This window comes from Embiotoca jacksoni, unplaced genomic scaffold, assembly GCF_022577435.1.
Source record: "Embiotoca jacksoni isolate LCO1_2020_lvr unplaced genomic scaffold, fEmbJac1.0.p SCAF_49, whole genome shotgun sequence".
NCBI lineage: Eukaryota > Metazoa > Chordata > Actinopteri > Embiotocidae > Embiotoca > Embiotoca jacksoni.
In genome coordinates, this window is record NW_027185402.1 from 2646586 (window position 1) to 2672089 (window position 25504).

The following is a 25504-nucleotide window of genomic DNA, read 5'->3' on the forward strand; positions in this document are numbered from 1 at the left end:
TGACTTATTAGTTGAAAATGCATCAGCAATGCAAAAAAAACAAAAAACAATTTGCAATATGGTCGTAGCCCTATACTGTCTCAGAGCAGCCTGTCAGGTCATTAATGTAGTTAACTGAAACAAAGGTTTATGTCCAAATCAATTGCAAGGCTCTAATATTTTTAGAGTTAAAATTTGACAGTTTTAATTTATAGCAAAAACCTGACTGCACCACAGGCCTGTCAATCAAACAGACTCGCCCCCAAACATACCACTCTTTGAGCCGTAGTGAAATTACGTCGTAATAACTTTTGGAAATTTTGTTTTAATGACTTTGTGTTTCACGAGAGAAGTTGAATGGGAGTCTATGGAGCCGGAACCTTTTCAGAGCCGACCCCTAGAGGCCCTCAGTGGTATTGCTGCTTCATGTTTAAGGCGCTAATGCCACTTTGGCTCGCTCCTCAAATGCTGACTGACAGTCAGACAAGTGAAGTCCATGCCCACAGATGCGATTACCGCTAATCACCATAGGGGGCACCAAAGAACATAGCGGAGATCTTTGACTGTGTAACTTTAAAAGGGAAAGCAGTAGAGTTAGATTCTTATATTGATGTATTATGAGAAATAGTTTGAAATCCTAACTAAAATTAACAGTATTACCTACAGTTGGCAAATATGTTCTTTCTAACTACAATACTACATTTTCCAACACTATTTTCACGTGTTTCTGAATCCCCACTTGAACAACAACTAAGAATACATATGTAATCCAGGTACCATGATATTTAGTGAACAACTGAAACCTTGAAAATATGTGGTTGTCTTACTGTCAAAGCAGTTTACCAGTCTAACAATGTTTTGAATAATTTCTATGTACATAAAGTGTATGGGAAACCTTAAAAAACAAACAAATCAACAACAGTAACTATTAGTCTAACAGTATTTTTTTTTTTTTTTTTTTTTTTTTTTTTTTTTACTTATCAGGCAAAATAATAGAGAAAAACATACTTAAACAAAAAAACACACGCATACAGCTACTTTACTTTGTAAGTGTCCACCAAGCTGAACTAATTATGTAAATACTTGAGTGCTGGTGCATCAACGAGTCAAGCGTTAGTAATACAATGTTGTGTCTAGACACAGCATTTAGGTAGTTTTTTTTTTTTCCTTTATTTTTTTAGAGGGGGGCGGGGGGGCTTCGGTCGGTTAGACGCTCAATAATTTATAGGCTCAGTTGTTTTTCCCATTTTCTCCTTGTCTGTGTTGCTGGCAAACGAGCAGTGCCAGAAGTCCTCCGTGTGCATGTGTTATCTTCAGGTTTTATTGTGATAGAGAAGTGTGTGAAAACTCCGCGCTGTTAAAACAACACAGAGCCGTGACTCACTCCCGTGTTGTCCACACTGCCAAAATTAGGTTGTGAATTGATGGGCTCGTGTGTCATAATCGCTAATGGTACAAAACGTTCACTGAGCCCTTCCCCTCTCACGAGATGCTCGAGGTGTAACGCAAAGGCCCGTGACCCCGCGGTGTCTCCGCGCGGTGACACGGTGGTCCTCGCGCGATCGCCGGAGCGTAACGTCCTGTGCCGTTAGAGACAGCAGGACGTTTTGGTACAGTACCTGGTGTTTGACAGCCTCTCACACCGTCTCCGCGTTTTGATGACCGGTGCTTTCGTGCCTTTGCAGGACCGGATCCCCCCCCCAAAAAAAAACAAACAAACAAACAAACAAATAAACAAAAAAAAACAGGACAACTGTGTGAGTTGTTGCGGGTGCGACTGTGCAAACTCGCAGCGTCACCGGGACTTTTCATGTGCTGGTAGTCACTCCATACACATTCGGATGAGATGGTTGCGGATTCATTCCCTCCACGCCTACAGAGGCTTTTATTGTCATGCTGCGGGGGGGGGGGGGCAATGCCTCCCCGAGCTTCCCCTGCACTTCCAGTTCCCTGCTAGTGGGTCAGAGGGATTCACCCAGCAGCCTGTCAGGCCACAGCTTCCAATTACTTGTCTTTCACCCACCTCAACTCTGCGCTGAAGCTTTGTTTTACCAGCACCCTTCCCCGAAAACACATCTGAGCTACACCAAAACCTGTCAGCAGAAGGGCTTTTAGGAGCCCACTTTGCCCTTCCTCTTCCTCTGTTGTAACTTTCCTCACCCCCCCCCCCCTTCTTTTTGCCTGTGTTCCCAGAATCCTCCCCTCTACCTGTGTGTCATCCCTCTGTTCTAATGAGAGGCAGGGATCAGCCAGGCAGACCCCTGGAGTTTGATAGAGCTACCTGTTGTGCCTCCATATTTCCTTCCTCCACAGCTCGCTCTCTCTCTCTCTCACCTCCTCTCACACTCTCTCTGTCTCCGCCTCCTCTCCCTAAACACCAGAGCTGTCGACTCCTGGCAGTTTGATTCTAAACTGTTCCCCCACGTCAGCAGTACCTGCCATGACAGAGAATAAAACGAGTGAAATGTCGAGTTTGTAGTGAACAATGTGAGGATGAGTTTCGTCTCTTCATGGTGTGTGGAAGGCCAGGGAGCATCCTTTTTCTTTTCTTTTGTATTCAGGCAAGGAGGGATTTTTGGTATTTTGCTGGTTTCTGCAAAATAAATAACTTTTTTTTTTCTTTTTTTTTTTGGAAGGACACTTATTTGTTTTCCTTCCAGCAGTAAGCTGGAAAAAAAAAAATCACACCAGTCTTTTTGTCTTTGCAGCAGTGCAGAAGACAGACATGTCTCGCTCAGCATATAGACTGACATCGGGGTTTGCCTGCCCTTTTTAAAACGTTCAAAAATATTGCTTGAGCTCTCTTATTTATGACCTATCCTGTTGATTGAACCTGTACACAAACAGAAATATAAAAGCGACCATTTGTGATATCAAGCAAACATTCAGCTCTTTTGTTAGTGTTGTAAATGTTTTCCTGGATTCCTTTCAGCAACAGACTGTTAGCCTTTATCAACTCCCACATTTCTTTAAGTATGAGCTTCCCAATTATGTTGCCTGCGTTTGTTGATTTCTTTCCTTAAACAGTTTCATGCACCATGAATTCAGCAGATATGTTGTTTTTTTTGTAACTCATACAAGGCTTCATTCAACCTCTTTCTGGCACCAGCTGTAGCAGTATTTACGCATGATTTTACATATTTTTTTAAGGGTCTATTGATTTTAATGTAAACATCGCAGACCCATGTTTGATGGCTTTAATAGAAAAAAGCTATTCTACTATTTAATAACCATAAATCCATTACCATCTTTAATCTCCATGAAAATAGACTGCACAGTGAATGCCATAGACTGTGTATAAAAGTGGACGTAGCTTCCTTGTTTGAAAAGTGAGACCAATGTGGAAGTACCTTAAACTGTAATACCACCAAGGGCCACCAGGGGCTGGATCCAAAAAGATGGCAGTGGCCCAAATGCCAAACTTGGGTCTTCAAAACATCAGTTCGCAGACCAAATGCCATGGTTGGTTGTCACCGGTACTCAATTTGCTGAGAGCGCATTTTTAAAAAAATATATTTCCACCTCTTAACTCTGGAGCTCAAACCACAAAATATTGTTCTGTCTTTCTGAGTGTGTGTGTACAAGTGAGAACACAAAATTTTGTTTTATTATGAATTTACTCATTCTTAATTTTGAGACTTGTTTGCAGGTGCATTATTCATTTATGTTAGGGTCAAAACTTGCCTCCAGTTTTCATGCTAAGCCAAGCTAAACAAACCTTGACTCTATAGCTCCATGTTTAACACACAAATATGAGCTTTATATCAGTCTTTTTTTTTTTTTTCTTTTTTCTTTTTTATAAGATATGATTAACAAACGTCTGCTCGTTTACACGTTGAAGATTCCTTAACTGCAGTTTCTGTGTCTACCTCTTTCTCTGCAGCACCACCTAGCTGTGATGCAGGTTGCCAGATACGAGGATGAGCACCGGTTCCGTTACGATGGCACCAAACCTGGCAACACGTGACTGGCTTATTTTGTCCTCCCAGTATCTCCAGCTCTTGCAAGGGTTGCCAGATTTTGGTCTTGGTCTCAGCAAAGGTAAAATGCTTCCAAACCTGGCACCTCACTGTGACAGAAATAGTTCAGGAGGCGGTGCAGACTTGCTGTGCACAGCTATTATCATGAAATGGAAGTAAACTGCTGTTTAGCTAGAAAAGCTCCAACATGCAGCCAGCATTACATTTCTGTTGGTGAAACAAACAATATACAGTGTTAAGGAGCGAGCATCAATATTTTCATCACTCTCAGGAAAAAAAATCAGCAATATAGCGTGTTTCCCCAGAACTGTTCCTTTATGTGTTCTACTTGGCAGAATTAACAAATGCACTCCGGTTAAAACGATTAAAAAAACAAAACAGAAGAAAAGCAAAGTTTCAAATCCGCTGCAAACAAAACCGTGGTGGTTGTGTAAAATCTGCGGATCCGTTGGATCTGGCTCGTGTGAAAATTCATAAATGTCACCATTGTGGTGAGAATTCCTGAAGTAACATGAAACGCAAACAAACTGTAGGCTTCAGCGCCCACCTCCACTGCCTCGACACTTATTTACTCACACATCGCAGAGATTGAGAAATTGCTCCGCAAATTGTGTGCTTTAAGTCATCCACGTACAGCCAAGAAAACAGGACAGAGAAAAAAAACTTTTGTGTGTTTTTTTTTTTCTTTTTCCTTCACATGTTCAGCTGAGATGTTATTTATTAGGGCTTTTAGCCTTACCAGCAGTTACCATGGCAGCCATATAGTGAGTGACAGCAAGAGCATTTGAGCAGCTACCGGCGTGGTGCTCTATTTCAGGCTGGATGTTTCCAGCATTAATGCAGGTCTATTTGAGGTCAAGTAGATTATCTTAGTTATTTGAACTGTGACACTCTACCAGCTAGACGTTTTCATCTTTCATATACAGCATTACCACCACGCGTTATTGTATTGATTGTAAGAATATAAAATAAGCTCGCGGACGTACAAATGGTTCCCTCTGCAACTTTGTTTTCTTTTCTTTCTAGACAGTGATAATGTCTTCGAAAGTTGTTGTTGTTTTCTTTTTTAACCTAAATGCTCCTCATATGACTCCTAAATATACAAAGTAAGTTAGACTCGTGGCAGTGAAATACCAATTTGTGTTGCTTCAGTTCATGTTGTAATTTACACCAATGCAGCACAACACAAAATGGAGAAAGTGAGAAGAGAAGGAAGAGGAGACAGTGGGAAAGAAAATGACTTCTCAAGCTCTCACTGTTCAGCTCACCACTGTCAAGTAGGTCAATGCGACAGGCTTGACTGATTTCTCTTCTGTAGTGTTTTTGTTCGGGCTCTCGCTGAGTAGGTGCCATGGTGGATTCACCTGTTTGATAAAGCTTACACAAATGCAGAGTGAACGGCATGTCTGATCTTGTGTGGAAAGAAGTCTGCGGGCTTCCTTTAGCCAAAGCCATTGAATATTCACAGACCTAAACAGGGGAGACACTCGTCAAATCACAAAAAAAAAAAAAAAAAAAAAAAAAAAAAATGTTAAAGACTAATGAGGATCATCTAAAGTTGATCAAATGCCATTGGACATGTGATGCTCTTTAAGCTTGGGTGCTTTCTTTTTTTTTGTTGTTGTTGTTTTTAGGGACAGATAATCTCCATGGGGACCAGCTGAGCCGTTCTCATTGAAGTCATCTTCCCTCACAATTGTACATTTTGCAAAACGTTGAGCATAATGACTTGCACCCTCCACTTCACGGGCCCTCTTCCTGCACACTCAGCTGCTTCAAAAAGACCACATCTGACTCATAATAGACCTCATTAGACTCGTATTGAATAAGCTTTGAGCCGGCGTAACTTAGCCTCACTGTTAGCTGCTTTTTGCCTCCGTGTGTATGCTCCATTAGAGAATTAAAGCTTAATTGCTAAATTTCTCCAGTTTAAAGCATTGATTAATTATAGTGAGACTCACTGGTGGATCCAGAAGATTAATGTTGTGAGATTCGTTCCCTTTAGATAGCTATTGATTCTGATTTGCTCAAAAATGCCTGTCTTCGCTTCCCGGGAGGGCGCAGGCTGCATGAAGCACAAGCAACGTGCCAGGCAGCTCTAAATTACATTTTGTGAGGCACGGCTTAAAATATGAGCGTTGTGAATTAACATTCACTTAATTGGGCAGCAAGTGGTTGTGCTAAAGAGGTTACCAATGGCAACAAAGAATCAAATGCGGTATTAAATAAAAAAAAAATAAAAAAAAAAATTGTCTATTCAAATCGGGCATTAGCAAGCCACAGAAGGATTAAATGTAGCCCCGGTTACTGTTGTGATGCCGAAGGACACTTCCTTGTTCTTACATCAAGACGCTGTCTGCTCTGTGCACAATTTCTATTTCAAGATTTCAGTCTAGGTCGCCTTTCTAGCTTCGGCTCACGCTGTCTCCTGCTGCCCACGAGCAACGCACAGTTACAGTACCACAGGCAAAGATGAAGACAATTGTCTTTTTCCTGGTTGTCACATTTTTTTGCTGTTCAATCTCAGTCTCAGTCACAACATATCAGAGCGACTGAGGCATTTCATCTGTTGGAGACACAGGGTTCTTTATTATTTGCGCGCCACTGGGAGGTAGTCTTCCAAACACCGGATTATGCCCATTGTGATCTGCCTAAGCACACCGTATTAGCCATATTCTCATGAAATCACATGAAAGCCACTTTGAAACGTAGGATGCCTCTGATATGCCTGTGTCAGGGGAACACGCAGCATATCTGGGAGCGCGTGATCTCGTATTCAATTATGGTTCCGTTTTAAATGAGATATCTTTGCAGTAAAAAAAAAAAAAAAATCCCAGATTGTAGCTCTTTGAAATGGAAAGGGAGTAATTCACGAGACCTACGTGTGATCTGAAAAAAAAAAAAAAAAAATGTTGTATCAAATGGATTTGCGATGCCGGTCTCTGTAGACTATTCATCCTTTTTTCACAGCCAGCGCAGGTATATTTAACATTGCATGGGAATGGGGGAAAGATATGAGAGCATACATGAGACTGTGTTGATGGAAAATTGCAAATACACAGCTGCTCCAAGTGTAAAATCAGAGGAAAAGCTTGTATTCAGAGGCCTTGGCATTGGGCTGAACATGACTGAGCCTGACTGGGTGGTAAGAGTCTCACAAATATCTCCTTTCTTTCCTCTCCTTTGACTTTCTTTCAGCGCTTGAATATAATTCTGGCACACCATGACAACAAAAATATCCCCCTCTTCCTTCACAGGCGATGACTTCCCTGGACGTTTCGAGTAGACGTCTGCGAGGCCCACCGTCCCAAACCTGTAGAACTCAATCAATGGAGCTAAGATGGGCCGCTGGTTGCGGGTCACGTAGGCTATGTTGGGGGAATGTTTGTCTCTGTGATTGAACCGTCCCCCGGGCCTACGTTAATTGAGCTCCCCGTAATCGCACGCGGGCCCATATGAGCGGTGTCTGCGGCCCCGCAAAAAAAAAAAGGGGGCTGAGATTATCCTCCCACCTGGATGTTCCATTTGGAGTCCGTAATCGAAATAGATTTTTGCCTTCTTCTTCTTCTTCCTTCATTCTGACTGACAGCCGAATATCTGCGACTCACCGAGGCTCCTCACAAACATGTACTCTGTGACGAATCCCTTGAACTTTTTCTTAAAGTTTTCAGTAAGTGTTTCAGTGACGGTTACAAAACACTGGCAGCATATGTCGGTCAGCAGGTCCGCCACTTTGGATCCCGGTTGAAATACCCCAGCGAATTATTGGCATGGATTGCATGAAATGTTCAGGCGTTCGCGGTCCCCACAGGAACAATCCTGACTCGGGTGCCATTGTCACTGCTTTAGCTCATTCAGCTCAAACCTCCTCTGTAACAAACAGAGCTGCTGGTTTAGCACTTAGCCTAGCTATTAGATTTTTACTGAGCTGACACTAGTCTAAAAGCATTTTCTCCAATGGAACAAAAATCCATTTTTAAACGCTGCCTTTGCCACCAAATCATTAATGAAATGTAAATATCAGTGTTTCCACTTCATATGAAGCAACATGCATCACTTATTGGATGGCTGGACAACTATATGTAAATTAGCTATCTTTATCTACCTCACCGCTATCTCCATTTTCTATCTGTTTATTGTTTAATGCAGCCTCCCTACTTTTTCCTGCTCTCTGTACATTTGTAGCGTGGAGACGTAATGTTCAGCCTGCCGATATAATCACATATTTTTCTCTCAAGTTGAAAAATGTTCGAATGGCAAAAATGCGCTTTTACCTTCAATTACTTTTCCCAAGTTGCATTTTTCTTTTACAGCAACTTAATGTGTATCTACAGCTCCTCGACAATTCGCTGTGTGTTCAATCCTGACATCTCGACACTGTTTAAAAAAAAAAAAAAATCCCCCAAATCTATCTTCCTTTTTGGAAGGCTTCGGGGCAAACCTTTATGTTTTGCGCATTTTCTAGAAAGATAAATGAAGCTGAAATGATTATGGATAGAGTGGAGGGGGGGAGGGGAGCATATCATTTGTCTCTTTTTCAGTTACTTCGAGTTCGACATCTATTTCAATAGATCTCTTTATGTGCAACCTGCGAATGAATGAATGTTAATGTATAGGCTACTCTCGAAGAAGGCCCTGGACCGAAGCGGCGCCAAAAGAGTGAGAAAGTCCTCTTTGTCCTCTATGGATTGTTTTCCGATCACATCACAATAAATCCCTTTGCAGTAATGAATGAGATACATGCTCAATTCATCTTTCTGGTGAAGCCGGGCTGTCTAATTTGAACAAATATTTCTTTGGGTGGAAGCAATTAACTGCAGTGATTCACTAAGGTGACACTGCAGCGCTAAATCATACCTCAGATGGTGAACCAAAATAAGATCCAGCGTGTTCTCTTTAGTTAAATTCATTAGGGCGGAGAAGCCATTATCTCAGCTAACTGCCATGGCTGAATAATTAATCATCCCATCACTTGTTTGTTTGACCGGAATGTATAACATTTATTCCTCTCTCCTTGCCTCCTAATGAAATCCTTACTTTAATTTGAGAAAAATGTTGGCTAGTCATGTTTCGCCCTGCCGGGCCCTGGCTGACTTTTGATTTGACTAATGCATAATAAATTGCAATTAGGTGGCACTTTTGAAATGGAAGGTCAGAAACACCTTGAGATATACCGGGAGGCCTTTTGGATTTTCAAAGTAATGTGCGAGTATAATTTGTCATCCAAGACAAATATGTTGTGGGAAGCGGGGACTTCACTGCTCAGTCAGACCTGCTCGTCATAGTGCAGTGACTCATTCATGCAGCCGTGGCGGGAGCACTCAGATCCCTTTAGCTCAGTAGAAGTCGCAATACTCCACTGGAAAATTTCAAGTAACATTGGAATAAAGTAAAGGTATCTCAGTAGTATTGGCAATATCTTCTCAATTACCTGCAGTAATAATAATACTCGGTGCCCCCCCCCCCCCCCCCCCCTTTTACTGTGACACTACTACAGTATGTACGATACCATCGGATTATTCTGGCACATTTTGCTGATTATTTTCATTATTGATTCATTTGCTGATCATATTCTCATTAAATCAGTCCATCAGCTTAGACTGTAAATGATCTAAAAAAAAATAGTGACAGATAGCCATCAAAATGAGTGACAAGGTGACTTCTTCAAACTACTTTTGTCCAAACAATCATCCAAACCACCAAATGATTTAATTCACTGTCGTTAAAGACACACAAAAAAAAGAATTTGAAAAGCTGGAAAGAAAAGATAATGGGCTTTTTGTTCTTAAAGGATGATGTAAGCAATTAATCCCTGATCATAATAGTTAGAAATATTTTATGTGGATCAACAAATTGATTAATAAACCTTTCATTTCAGCTCAAATTTCATTATACTACATCATCTAATTTTCCGCACTGCATGTAGAATCTTTCTTGTGAGGTAAGTAGCAGCCACAGCCTCTGATTAATGGATGTTTTTGAAATGCAGTGAAGTACGAAGACGGATAAACTGCAACTATTAGTATCTCGGTAAAGTATTTGAGAAAATGTATTGAGTTACTTTACACTGCTGGATTCTTTTACAGCTGCTCTGATTCATTGGTTGCTTGTACTGTACAGTAACACACGTTTTGTCTGTTTGTTTGTTTGTTTGTGAAAGGCTGACATTTTGAAGCTGCAGTCCAAGGCTTTCACTTGGCAACGGTCAAAACAACGGCAACAATAGCGGGCGAAGGTTAGAATAGATTTTGGTTGACAACAACCACAGCTAATCATGCATGTGCAGCACGGTACAATGGGGTTCTTGTGCTTTTAAGCCCTAATAAAGTCAAAGTAAAACACCCTCTGCGCTCTCATGTGTCCCTCATTTTCCTGGATTGATTTTTCTTATTGTAATTGATTAGTGGGTGAAATGATACAAGGACCGGCTGTGCGCTGTGTGGTGAGTAAACACGAGTTTTAAAAGCACAGATTGCAAATTGACCTGTGTTTTCTTAGCCAGCTGCAAACAAATGTCCTTTTTAAAGGATTGTGCCATTCACGAGAGTATTGACAAAGAATAGTTTAATGAGCTCAAAGAAATGCACTAATCTCAGATAAATTAGCTCATGATTAACTTTCCACTGGCTCCAGTTTGACCCCTGTGTCTTCACTGTTGAGTGCGGTATGATGCTCTTGATGAAGCAGCACGAACCGGTGTCATCAATTAGGGCACAATGTGTTGTGATGGTGTTATAATGAGAATGCACTATACAAAAAAAAAAAAAATACAAAAAAATAAACAATGGAGACATGGAGGAAAAAAACTGCTGCTGATGAAAGAACTTATTTTCTCAAAAGTCAGTGCATTTTCTTGTATAAAGACTTGTGCCGGAGGCTGAAGGCTCAGACAATTGGCTTTCAATCAGAGAAGAGCTCAGAAACTCGCTCTTCTTCACAGACATTTGGATTTAAAAAGGGGGTGCGAAGATCAAATTGCATTTAAGAGACAAAGTGTGAGCAGTCTGAAGTCGCTGTTTAACGATGCCCTTTGTTTGTTTTCTGGGAAATTCACTTTTTAATCTCTTGGACTGCCTTGCCAGGGAGCGGTGCCACATAAAACCCCTTGATTTTTATTTTATCTGCGGACAACCAAATCGATCGTCGTTTCCCCCCCTGCACCTGCTCGCCTTCCCTCCTTCCCCTCCAAAGAGATAGGCTCGAGCTGTCCATCCTCCTCTCCAATCACACTTGGTTAAACCAGGCTATTTCAGGAGGAGAATGAGGCACTGGGTGGTCAAGCGCTCCTCAGTGTCTACCGGAGACAAGTGTGCGTAACAAAAAAAAGAAGAAAAAAAAAAAGCATTGAAATTTCCCAGGATCTTGACACGTCTAATTGAGATTTCATGCCCTATTTTCTCAGAGATCCGAAACCTTGCTCCGTTATACTGCAAGCAGTATTTCCCCAAGGATCGAGATGAAAGAAATTGTTTTCAGGTTTTATTTGTTTCTTTGTTGCTTTAAGGGATTTTTTTTTTTTTTATTTTATTTTATTTTTTTTATTTTTTTTAGCACGTTTGAGCAGATTTTCAATAAAGTGTCTTTGTTTTTTGTTTGGTGGACAAAGTGACTGTGCTTGATTTGTCTGAAAAAATTAATTCCAATAAAGTTTCTGTTTCTTTCAACAGAATAATTAATTTGACTGCGTGTATAGATTTGTCATGATTGTTGCAAGTAAAAAAAAAAAAAATCTGCAATAGTTTTCACAGCTGGTTTAATTCATTTTGTATTCATCTGACCATCACAGGATGCTTTCAGTTGTTACTAGCTCGGCCGCAAACATTATATTTAAACTAAGGATATTTTTTTACATTGTAAAAGTGTGACCCCAAACTACTACTACTATCATACGTTTAAATACACACAATAATTCAAGTTCAATAAAGCTAATTTCTCCCATATCACATTTTCTTGCTGTATAATGTGCCACTCTGCCACTTTAGTCTCTGTGGTCCTTGTGTTCTTGCGATGACATCACCCAGTTTTACATTACATAGCTCTATAACAGGCACAGTGGGAGCACTGGCTTCCCAGCAGAGCCCATATTGGATGGTCTACAATCAGTGACATCATACACGAGCATCAACCTTAAAATACCACAAGGAAATAAAGAAAAATTGGAAGTGATCTCAGACCCCCTGAAGGCTTTATTTATTTTTTTTCTCCTCTTTTAGTTCAAAGCAGGTTACATGGCAGCAAGTTATTAGCATCACAAGAGCAAAAGACCTTAAGTGATCGTGTTCTTCATTGTGTGAGATTTGATGTTCTTTCTGTTTGTAATTTTCATTTAATGCTCCACGCCTTTAGTTCTAACATAAAAAGGTTTGTAAAAAAACACACAAAAAAAACGGTTTACATTGAGTGAAACATTTTTGTATGTGAAAAAGATGCAGTACAGAAAAGCCATATCAAAGAACAGATGTCAACTACAATTGGGACGTTACATACCTTTCTTCTAGCATAGAAAAGGTCTTACAACACTGTTCCTACCAAGCTTCAGTGTTTGTACTTTGATGATACATGCAACTGGTTTAAGAGTGGACAGAAGTGTTTTATGGGGAGGCGGCTGCTTCTTAAAAGTGTGTAAAAGGAGTGTTTTCCAGGGACTCGATAGATTTCTTTCAAATTCTTCAAAGCAATTTACCAGAACGTTTGATGATTTATGTTTCTGCACCCTGAAAAAGTCATTTTTCTACCGAGAACAAATGCACACTTGACATAAACTTCTTAAACCTCCTTTAAAGCATTTCATGGTCAGAAAGAAGCTTTTTAAACGTTTTCTATCCGAGTTGTTTTATTCACGGGGTGACAGAATGACTGCAAAGGATCAACGAGTTGCTAAATAGCCTGGTCCTGTGAGTGGTTTGACTCCCGATTCATTAGAGACATTCATGTAAGAAAAGCACCAGAACGGGAGCTCGAACTGTATTTCAGCTCAAAGGTTTTCCCTTGTTTGGCGTTTTCAGCAGTCTAAGAAGTGTCCGGTTAAGGCTGCCAAGATGCTCCATAGAAAAGTCTTCAGTGCTCGCAGCTGTGAAACCTTTATATGCGTGGTTCCTGAAATAAAGGTTGTGCTTTTGACATCATTTCTGAGGTGTTTTTTGATGGATTTGATTTGCCTGTGTTTATTTCTGATACTCGTCTTTTCCACAAAAATACAGATATATTGCACAACTTGAACCCCCTTTGGGTGTTAAAGGATTCAGATTTGACAATGCGAGTGATTAGTTGCATGATATAGAATTAAATGAAGTGTAACATCTGGAGAGGAACATGTGATTTAAAATGGGTGGCGTGGCCATTTAATTTTAATGGAAATAAATAGAGTTGTACCCAGAAACACAGTTGTTATCTTTAGAAATAATTGAGCAGAGCTGCAGTTTGTCTCTCGAAGGAATCCTCGGCGATACTCTCAGACATGCCGGTTGATAAAAATCTGCACTGTCTCATTTAACATTCAGCCTCCACAGTTCTGTCTGATCATAGGAATCTTTGGGCTAAAAGAGGAAGAGGCACATTCAAAGAGATCTTTTACAGCAGTTTTGCTTATTACCCTCTTTTGCAGCCTTTCAGGAGCCTCTTCTCAACAGGTTTTTTTTTTTTTTTTTTTTGTCCACTCCCAGCAGGCAGCATTAATAATCACCTCCGTGGAAACATCGGGACTATTGTCACACAAGAGGCTCCGGTACAGGGGCCGTTAATGTCTCAAAGGAACCGCTATTGACATCTTAGTCCTTCTTGCGGGAGTCTATTGGGGAGACGGCGCGCCTGCGTGTGATGAAATGCTTGCCCGTCGTCCGCGCGGGACGCTCGAAAGTGTGCAGGGAGGGTGTCGAGGTCAAGGGCGCTCACCCTTGACATTTAATAGCAGGAGGTGGGGCGCGCTGGATCAGTCATACAGATTATCAATGGACAGCGAGGAGATGAGAGGGGCCAAATGGAGGGGGTTATTTTATGACTTGTACCAGGGCAGTACTTCAGCAATGGAAGTGTTGTTTTCCCACTTTTGAAAAAAAACAAAGCAAGTAAAGACAGCATCAAATGTTATTCATAAAATATAGTTTCCATCAACGTGTTTTTAACATTAGCATATGATTGGGGTTTAGAGTCATTAGTTTTGACTGCTCGCTGTAGGCTGGATCAATGAGGTGCATGTCTGAGGTGGTGGAGAAATATTTTTGACATTTTACTTTAGTAAAAGTAGCTCCCAAGTAAAAATAAATAAATACAAAAAAGTAGAAGCTCGAAGTCGTACTGAACTGTGAAAAGTTAAAGTTCTCATTAAGCTGAGTCTATATGGTGAAACACGGTTGATAATTATCATTATTGATGCATTGTTGAGGACACAGCATAGTTAAATATAAAACATTATATCTGATTTTATGAACTGATCAAATTGTTTTGTTTGTAAAGTATTAATCTGAATAGTAACCATAGTAACCGTGACGAAATAAAACATGTACGAGTACCTAAAATTGCTGAGTGGCCTACTTGAGTAGATGTACCTCCGGTTTCCTCCGTCACTCCTCCCCTCGCACGCAACATACTCCAAGAGACACGTGCGTCCGGGATATTTAGGAGTCACCCGGACAAGAAAAGAGCGCCCCCTACTGTCAGGAGTCGGTGCCCAATTATTGATCCGGAGTAATATTGAGACCTTTGACGCTCCGTGTCACACAGATGGATTAGGTTAATGACCCCTGGCAGCGACCCGCGTTCCCTCTAAGGGGTGAACATACAGTATGACACATACGACTCATATTTGTGCCCCTGAAATGTAGAAGGACGTCTGATCTCCAGTCAGGTTTTGGACGTACACTTGATCTCCGTTGGAGTTACACAGCTCGATATAATCATGACTTGTACAAGAATATTTGGCTTCGAGTGTGTTTCATGTCTTTATACCACTGTGTCCCTTTAAGGCCGCCACCCCCACCTCCCCGCCCCCCCCCCCACACACACACACACACACACACACATTCAGGAAATTGTTTGCCACGCCTACAAGTTCCTTTGAGAAGCTCAGAACAGGAAGTCAGTTGATGCATGCAAACACAGATGGCGGTCAAACTTACAAAACAACAACAGCTGCTGGTGGCAAGAGAGTGTGGACAAAATGAATTCAAGATACCTACTAGCATACATACAAGCTCATAGCTGCTGGTTGAATGCTTTGCATCCACAGTGGGGGTGGGGGGGGGGGGGGGTAACAGTGAGCTAACCATGACCATTTCCCTCCCAACAGGAGAAGGAAGAAGTAGTAGTTAGCTGGTCCAAACACTGAGGAGGATTTAGGGCTCTTGGACTCATGAATCACTTTTCATTTGTTTTGTGTGTGCCGTGTCCGCGTGATCCACCGTCCTTGTTCCTAAAAAGCTGTTCAGTTCTCAATTAATCTTCCATTTGATCAACCGGAGGGTGCTCGAAACCAGGCGAAGTCAAACACGCCCGCCCTCCCACACCGTGCTGGGCTTGCTTTGTCTCCTCGGTGGAGTCAAGACGGCCGGTTTATCTGGCTGCTCCCTGGGTATGGTGTGGTTGGCCAGGAGCATGCTGTGAGGGCCTGACAGGAAGACAGTGCTGGACCAAAGCTACGGGACTCTGGTAAGATTCACTAATGATTGTTGCCTTGGCTGCCGTGCAGGGGGGGGATTCTCCCGAGCAGCATAATATTTAATACACCAGTGTTCAGCAAGTTCTTCAACCCCGAGCCCCAAAGTTATTGACTGCCAGACTGTGATAGCGTCTCTGGATATTCAGCTTGTCAGACTTTTAGGAAGCAGCCCAGCTGTACCTGAAGCGAACCAGTTGATTTGTCAGTTTGTTTGAATGATAAACAAAAAAACAACAACAACAAAAAAGCTTCGCTGCTCCCTTTTTTTTTTTTATTATTGTGTTAATTTGCTGCCTCCGTAATTCTTTTACTGAAAACAAGTCGCACAGAAATACCGATGCCCTTCTCTTCCCCTGGTGTATCTTGATAGTGACCCTTCCTTGTGTCTGATCTTTTAAATATAATCTACCTGCCGCCTAAGTCTTGCTGACATTCTTTTGAGACACACTTTCACAAATCACCATTAAAAATAAGGCCAATAGGTTCATGTTCTCTTTCATTTTAAGAATTCTTATATGCTATCTAAATGCTAATGATCTAATTGATATTTGTGGGCATGAATAACTTCCCCCCCCCCAAAGCCAGAAACCTAGAGAAGCGAGGCTTTAACATGTGCCGTCGTCAAGACGTAAAGCCGGGAAAGAACGTTTACGAGATTGATTTTGATGATTTTCTTTCACCTTAAAATGTTTAAGAAAAAAGAAATCATCAAAAGCAACTTTCTAAATGGTATTTCTAGGCTTTACATCTTGAAGATGTGCAGATTGTGCACATTTTAAGGAGTGCGAACCAAAAAAAAGTGTCCCTGTGTCCAATGTTCTTGACTGATTTTTTAATGGTGCTTTGATTTGCCAGTTCCAATTACTAGAAATGTATGAATTATTTTGTTTTGTACTAACAGGAAACGATGCACGCCCGCTGACGTCATTCATGTTGTCACTGCTTTCAACTGTATGGAGTAATTTGCTTTCTAATATATTTATCTTACAGTTTAGAGCTGCCGCCAAAGCTGTCAGACTGCCGGCCGACACCTTTTACCTATTTTCCAGCTGTGAGTAGCTCTTCCTTACAACACCAGTTGCTATTTACTGATGGTTTCATATATCATGTGGATTCCTCTGATCGCCCCTCCGTTTTCTTTATGCAACCTCAGCGTCCATTTAAAACACTTTGAAATATGATGTTTTTAATACACGTGAACAAAAAAGTCTCCCCATCAGCGGACTACAAATTAACGCACAGAAGTAGTGCATAACATCTAAGAATTGTGAGACATCGCTGCACATTTTAATTCACGAAATTCAGTGTTATGTGTTTGATTTTTGACTTCCTCATCTCCAGTTCTACAACGTATTGTTTGAACACAGCAAAATTCCCCTGTGGCATTGAAATAAATTCCTTAGCTTTCCAAGCTTGTACTTAATGATTGGTTGATTTCAAACGACAACCCGAGAGGTTCTTGAAAGTGTTTACTTTTTTAGAATTGAATAAAAAAACACTCATGCGTACAAGTTTGCACGAGATCTCGTGTTTTTTGTTTGTTTGTTTGTTTGTGCTTTAGATCGTTTATGTAACGCGAGCGTGAAAAAGAGTTTTTATGAGTATTTTGACACGTATCCGGTGAAAGCAGTGATTCAGGTGTTATTTTAATGGCTCACAGATGAGTGCTTAGTTATGGTCTTTGTGTTATATTTGCTGAGGTTGGGGGTGTAAACTAAAAAGGCATTGTATTCAGATCCTTAATTTAAAAGTAACAATGGAAAAAAAAATACTCCGTTACAAGTGAAAGTCCTGCGTGAAAAATACTCGACTTAATGTCCTTTTTGGTCCCATCTGACTGACATATTATTATACATGATATTAGATCATTAATACTGAAGCGTCGGCATCACTGTTGTAGCTGCTGGTAGATTCAGAGAGGTCATCGGATGATTACTGGGAGAGGACACACAAAAAAAAACAACATAATTGTTTTTTGTTTATGGACTTTTTCCTCTGACGTTGGATCATTTCAACATTTTTGAAATTAAACCATGCGAGAAGTTCAGAGGTAAAAAAAAAACAAGTAAAAAAACCCACTTTGGTGGAGCTGTTAACTCGTAGACATTTGAATTGTGACCCCGACTACACAGGTTTTTGTAAGATGTCAGAAGCCAAAAAGGTTGGAAACCACTGGTTTTAATATGTAACGATGTGTTGTATTTGAAAAGATTAGTATATTATCTATCATGTCAAATCTTCATTTAGAAAACAACTGTCAAGTAAATGTAGTGGAGGATGGAAAATACAACATCTCCCTCTGAAATATGGTGAAGTAGAAGTATAAAGTAGCATCAAGTAGTGTGCAGTACCTCAATACTGTTTATACAGTAGAAGTACAGTACTTGAGTGAATGTACTTAGTTACTTCCCACCAGCTTTTACATCCATAAGGACGTCTAGCCATGATCTCAGATTACTCTTAGCAGAATGGTTGTCTATAACTTGAGATTTTAAATTGTTTGTGCATCTTTCAAATATGACTAAAAGTCTGCCGCAGCAGCTGATGATACAGATTTTTCCGTGCAGAACTTTGTTTTTACACCGTTTATTTAACGACTGGGTATTTGTGTCTTTTCAATTAGCCCTTAAAACACTAGAGAAATTGTTGTCTGGCGTTTGCATACATCTGAATATCCGTGTGTTTGTCGGACAATATTTTGAGATGTCATTGCCTGGTTGAATTTACTCCGATACGGGTACTGTAGTGTTGAATTAACTGCAGCGGTGTGCTGCTGCCTGTGTCAGAAAGACACCTTCCACTCCTGTAAGCACCGCTCTCCCCATTCATTTATATGTATGCCAGCCTAACTGTTGCTCCACCCTCCGAAAGTTGACAAAAAAAAAAGATGTGCATGGGATGACTCTCTGCTGTTAGCCCGTGCTTTCCAATCCTCTGCTGTAACATTACTGAGCTCTATTGTAATGTCAGGGGAGCCCAAATTAACGCCCACCTTTGTTTGTAACCTGGAGGTTGAATACTGAGGGCTGATCATTGACTGTAGGTCTCTGAGGCAGACAGAGGGAGGCATGGACTGCTGGGCAGCATTAACGGGGCACCGTGCTGGAGAACTGCGCTGTCCGAGGTGCTGAAACGCTGCAAAGATTTGCTTTCCGTGCCCGTACGGACAAAACAAAAGAAATCAGACGCTGATTTCAAATATATTGTCCTGACAAAATGATGATGCGAGAGTACTGAAATGGCGCAGACAGTGGGGAGGCATGATGTAGCGCAAAAACACGGGGGGAGAGGGGGAGAGGGGGGGGGGGGATGATCGCGGTTGGCCCTTAAGGATAACGTCTCAGTTGTTTTATTGTCTCCGACTGACATTGAATAAAGCCTCCAGTTAGAAAAACGAGCGATTTCCAACACGTGAACGCAACACGGAATGACTTGGGAGAGGGTCGCCTTTTTTTTTTTTTTTTTTTTTTTTTTTTCTTTCTTCTTTTTATTTTCCTTTCCTCGGATGATGGTGACAGCGTGTCGTAAATCAAATGTGTAGGTTACAAAAAAAAAAATATACGTGTATGTACGGTACTCTGAAGCCGTGGTGTTATTCCCGCCCGCTGGGCTTGCCCATGTCTTCGGCAAGGCGATGTTTGACTTCAAATGCCATATTTAGAGAAAAAAAACGCTCGGTCGCTTTGAGTGACTGGGGCGAGGACGAATGGCATCTTGTGATCTGGAGGAGACGGCCGAGCCCGACGAGGACCGCGTTAGAGCCAATAGCGTCGAAGAGCTCGCGTGTGCATGAGCGGTGGATGGAGCCACCCTGCGTATACTTCCGCGTCCAATGCATGTTCATGTGTAGGTTGAATGGATGAAACGGGGAGTGCGGAGAGGTATAGGCATGCTGTGATACGGCCCTATATATATGCCGGCAGGACTATCTTCCTTTTAAAGACAACCTCCTCCTTGCATTGGTTTCCACTCAGTGATGTCGCGTATTTGTGTGGCGCACCTGTAAAGAGCGAGACGGGCAGAAGCCGGCTTTTTTAATTATTTGATTCCTTTTCTTTCTTCTGTTCTTTTTTTCCTTTTACTTCATGCATTTGCTGAAAGGAAATCATTTCTGTGTTTTGATTTAATAAATATTTCATTTCCTCATTTTATCTTGTTTGTGTTGGCTTTTATGTTTCCAAGTTTGATCTAAGAGAGCGGAATTCATCCTTTTACGCGCTATTGGCCAGGTGTTTCATTCAGAGATTGTTTGCCTAAGGACGTCCCTAACTTTCATTTATAGAAACGGTAAGATATTTTTTCCACATTTGCTCATTCACCTGAAACCTTGTTAAATCGACATTGTAGCCTGTTTCGATTCTTTTGAGGACAGTGTGCAAGAGCAGACCGGTCACTGTAGTCTCATTTTATTGCATGGATAGGAAAGTCACCGTGATGCATTCGTGTTTCAACTGACGGCTGATTTTCCAACTCTGAATTGCGGTGCTTTGCCATATGAGAGACTTACAATAGGCTATGTGCGCACATGGGTAAAAAAAAAAAAAAAAAAATCAGACATGGACGGGCGCATTATTGCTCTGGTGTGTAGAAATATAGGCCTTGGTGAAACGTGGGACCCCGTACAGTAGTCGGATATTTTTTTACCGCATTTAACGGAAATAATAGGCTATGTTATTATGTTGGGCAATATTGGACTGGCAGCACCGTTTTAGATGCAGCGTTTCATGGCAGTGGTTAAAGAATGGGCGCAGTAAATAAAACACATTTCATCTATTTGATTTTCAATCTGAGCTCTAAACTTGCATTTAATTCCGATTTAAAAAAAAATAATAAAAAAAAACCATGGCCACGTACAAATGGGGATTTAGATTTACAGCCAGTCCCAGTCGGGGTACCACTTCTTCAGTTTAAATGTAAAATAGCCCATAGGGCTGCAGATTTACTCTAAAAAAGGAGTAATACCGGGCTATATAGGTTAAGTGCAGCCTGCGTGTTGTGCTACTTAAGAGTTGCTGGATGAAGTTCTGCTGTCACGAGCATATTTCTATGCTATTTCTGAATTTCCGTGTAGGTATAATTTATAATGTGTGCACAAGCTTATCCTTCCTGTTCTAAGAAGGAGAAAAAAAAACAAATCATAATGTTGATTTAGAGGCTGTCCTTTTTCCATGTCAAAGGACACGAATCAGCATTTTGATTATTGTATAACCTGCGTATAATTCCACACGTGTGTGTAAAAAAAACAACCAAAAAACAGCTCATGATGAAATCTGAAATAGAAAATGCTGTTATAGTTCTGCCACAATTGGAGAAGATCCCCATTTCTAACGTGTCTGGGTTGTTTTTCCCCTGACTACTCGTGGGACCCTGGTGGTGCAGCTTTCAGGGACCTCTGCTAAAAGCTGCCCCCCCCTTACCTCCCTCTCCTCCTCCTCCTCATCCCCCCCCTGTTGTGCTTTATGTTTTTTTTCCCTTTGCTCCGTCAACGCGTCTGCACCTGCAGCAAATCAATTAGTTAGTAGTTTATTTCCGGGTTAAACACGGGGTCTCCCGCTGATTGGCCCGAGCCGGCTGATTAGTTTACTTTGGATGGCAGCGTTCCCGCCACCGCCCCTAACACCGCTGCGCAAAAAAAAAAAAAAACCCCACTGCGACTGAAAGTTTGACCGTCCCACGCTTTACACCAATAAATACCCGCAGCGGCGTTACGACACCTCAAGGTAAGACACCTCGAAGGAATAGTGTTAAAAAAAAAATAAAAAAAAATGCCGTCGAAAAATGAACGTAGAAGAAAGAAGAAAGAAAACAAAACGTCGCGTTAAGCTAGCAAAAGCCCCTCCAAAAAAAACAACACACCGAGCAGGACGCAGCGCGCCGCTCCGGAACCTCATTGGAAATACTTCGTGTTTTAACTTGGCTTGACGTTAGTCCGGTGTTGGCTAAGTTTAAAAGCCGCTAAAACTTCGTCGCCGAGCGAATAACTAAATCCGGGGCGGTTCGGCTTCGATATCGAGACGTGAGGACCCCGTAAAACTTAAAAAAAAAGTTCGGCGTCAAGTCCCGAGTCAGATCCCCGACAACCGCGCGCGTAAAACCTTAATTGAAATTAGCACCGAAGTTGGAAACTTTTAAACGGAAGATTTCACGCTTAAAATGTGAAGTTAATTTCTTTTTTTTTTTTTCTTTTTTATCCGGTAGAAGTAAATAAAGGTTCAAAGGGGGGGGGCTCGTTATTCTCATTTTGGGGGATTTTTCAGCTGGCCTCCGTTTGCGCAGTTTGGCCGCTGCAGCGCAGGTGTGGCAGATGAGCCAATTAGACATGGCAGCTCTCCGCTCTGCCCCCCCCCTCCACCCCCTCCACCTTGTGCTTCACCTCATTAGAAATGCCTCGCCTTTACCTTTTTATTTTTCATAACAATGGATGTAATTAAAAAAAACCTTCTTTTTTTTTTCCCTCCCCCACTTTGCTTTGAACAAAATAGCAGGGTTTAATCTCTGCAGCGGTTATTGCCAGTGACGTCAAAATACTTTGCTGTAATCTCATCAGTACCTAAATTAACACTACAGAAATGAGCTCAATATTTGTTTAGGCTGTGAATTTGTTCGCTGTGTATACACTATTACTGTTCTACTAATAGTGAGGGTTTTGTATCACCCAGTAAATGAAACTGTATTTGCCTTTGTGTGTGTGTGATAATTGACATTAATGGTTGCAGTTTTAATTTACCGCCTGATCTCGTAGCAGGTGATGCCATTACCCATGCCAGTTATCCTCAGGAAAGATGTTGGGTTTTTTTTTTTAGAGAGATAATTCAGCTCCCAAGTAAAGAGGCGGTGTGTTGTTCGTTGTAGTTTCAGACCTCAAAAGAGCTGCTCGTGTTTGTCAAGACTGTAATCTGCAGTATAAAGAAAGGTGTTTATTTGCGTTCTTGGTTTTGTACGCGTTTACGGTTGTTGAATATTTGAGGGACTCTGTTGAAGCCGCGGGGGGTAGTCAGCGGTGAGGGATCCTCGGTAGGTCGGTTGTGGAAAGATTACATATCGTGGAGTCAGCAGCTGAGAGCCAGACAGGTTAATTCGCCAGGATATTATCCAAGTAAGGGACATCTGTGGATAAAGGCGGACAGGAAAAGGAATGGTTGTTTTTTTTCACTGATGTTTTAAAACGCAGAGCGAAGATGCCTGGTGCTCTTAGATTGATCATATTGTACGAGTAATGTGATTAACAGATGAGTAATGCTGATAAAGTAGTTGTCTGTGTGGTCTTTTTGTCAAATCACCTGATTAAATATGCCATAAAACATAGCAAGTCTTTGTTGGGTGGGGGGATTTAGAATATAATTGCATTTTTATTCAGAGGTGCCACCCTAATCATTTATTTTGTTTCTGGTATTTTATGGTTTTAGGAGCACTATCAGTTAGATAATGATAGTAGGACATCTTTCCATTCATCTCAGTAATGTTGAGAGCACAAGAGATCCTGATATAAATGAAGTGTCACTGCAGAGCTGTTCGCATGTATGCAACGTGTATATATATATATATATATATATATATATATATATATATATGCTGCTTTTAGGCATTTTTTTCCTTCCTCTCTGTTCATGCAACGTCTACAGTTTCAACAACCTCTGTGCTCCTGAGAAGGACAAGAGATGAGAGCGGTTGTCTTTATGTATTATTGAGCCCCCACGTTAGCCTTTCTAAATAAAGGCTGCTGACAGAGTGACTAAAATGCAGGACAGTGAGTGAACTTCCACAGGCCACTCATCACTGTGCTCTCTACAGCAATGCGTGCTGCTGTCAGAATTGGGTTAGTATACAGTGGGTGGCTTCAGCAGCAACAACAACAACAAAAAAAAGAAGCAATTTTCCCCCCATTGTCCTCCTTAAACGTCCATCCCATCCCCCTTTCTTCTCTCCGTGGCCTCGCCCTCAGCTCCCCTCGATGCAGTTGAGCTAGTCGGGGCTCTGTGGATGTTGCACAGGACCGTTTTCATTTATTGTCTGTTGGCCACAGGGTGGCCCTCCCTCTGCATGTGTGGGTCATTACTGGAGGCCAGCAATGCATTGCCCTTGAACCTTGTCACTGCATCACAGCAGCTTTTAAAGATAGCCACGTCTCATGCTCTTAAAGGTGTTGTGGTGTTCAGTGTGGTTTGTTCCTGTATGAGTGTGCAGGCCTGTGATCAGCAGCGATGGTATAAATATACTCGGTGCCGTTTAAGCCTCCCTAGACCTTTATTCCTAATATCCGCAGATTGGATGTCTGAAACCAAAATGTTTTTGTTTGTGAATTGTAAAATCCTCCAAAATAAGTTTTAGGAGATCAAGACCTTCAGATGAAAATGATGAAATAGCTGAGATGTAAATGTGTCAAATTGTCAAAAACACTACATTCAATTTTGTTTAAATACTAATCAGCACCTCTGAATTGGCACTGATGTAGTCCTAATATTGTTGTGTATTAAACAGTTGCAGGGAACTGAAAGAGAGACTTTTTCTTCTGACGATATACTTTCAAGAAATAACAGAAAATGGTGACGGATGAGCAAATATGAAGAATCACATGTAATGACAAATTGATGTTGGTGCATTGCTTCTCTAACAGCATCAAGCCAGAAAGAATAAAACGCCTCTGGTCAAGTCAATATTGATGAACATGAGTTGCAGTCTCATGAGCAATACAATCCACCCAACTGACTTTATTTCAGGCGAGCTCTGTAGTAGTATTGTTTTTTTGGTTGTTTTTTTTTCAAAGATTTTATTCTCCCAACATTGCTGGATTATTCCCTTTTTCTCGCCCCCCCCCCCCAAAGTGTCGGGGAGAAATCCTGCACTTCTACTTCGGAGGCAGACTGCCAATTATAACCCAGAATTGCATCACTTTTCAGTATTATTCTGACATGCTCTGGTTAGCGCGAGGGAATTGCTGCATAACTACCCTGTTCTCATCCCAATGTAGCCGTGCATCATCAGGACGAACTTCGTCAAAGTATTAAGAGTCCATCTTTTATAGAAACATTTTTTTTACTCGTCTTTAAATGTTAAGCTGAAGTAAGAGCTGACTTGCAAGTAAGAGCGGCAGGGCAAAGATAAAACGGTGCACTGTGCAGAGTTTTGATACGTGGACTACCGAGAGACAAACCTAAGAGACCGTGTGTGTGATGCAAATGTACAATCGGTGTTGCCATATCAGCAAATTAAGTTGATTTGCAGAGTTCAGTGGACCAGGTAGACACTGAACTTTGATGTTTTTATGGCACCGACCGAATTGCTTCGATACCTCCTAATATAAAAAGATCATGTCGTGCCATTCAGCACCAACATTTTTACACCCACGCTACATCCCCACTAATACGTTATGATCTTTAAAATTCATATGTTTTGCTCCTTTTGCGCAGGAATAAATCCCAACGCAGACTCAAGTGAGCCAATTCAGCGCTTCCCATAGATATTCTCTGCTTGGGTGACCCGCCCAGGTAGATACAAATCACTGTTTCTACTTAAGTAAATCTCACTTTAGGGCACCTTATTTCATGCTTGTGGAGCTGATCTTTGACCACACACCTGTCTGAGATCTATCTGCTGCACAAACTCTGGGGACTGGAAGAATCTGTATGCAGCTGGCTAGCTAGCATCAATCAATAGCATGCATGTGAGGCGTTTAGGGGACATCTGTAAATTGGAGCTACAAAACAAACAAAAAAACCGAGGTTGCACTCTCTTTCCTCTAAACGCATGAAATCTAAAGATTTGTACCGTAATGTTGAATGTAGTTTTTTTGTTTTTGTTCAGATGGATTTGATCAAATTGGTATTGTGAAAAGTGTTCTTCACCAAGTCACAGCAGCAGGATTGAAAAATAAACTCGTTCCTGTTTAAAAATA

At 41.3% G+C, this 25504-nt stretch overlaps 1 protein-coding gene across 5 annotated transcripts in view; it reads left to right on the forward strand.

Annotated features, from left to right (window-relative positions):
* The first annotated feature begins 19440 nt into the window (after positions 1–19440).
* Positions 19441–25504, forward strand: part of elavl2 (ELAV like neuron-specific RNA binding protein 2) — a 31991-nt gene continuing 25927 nt past the window's right edge. Inside the window, exons 1-2 of one of the 5 annotated variants that reach the window (XM_069170374.1) lie at positions 19443–19899; positions 25020–25097. The gene's annotated coding sequence lies outside the window, so the exon portion shown is untranslated. Of the gene's footprint in view, positions 19900–25019; positions 25098–25504 lie in introns of all 5 variants that reach the window. The other 4 variants (XM_069170375.1, XM_069170376.1, XM_069170373.1 and 1 more) reach the window with 4 other exon arrangements.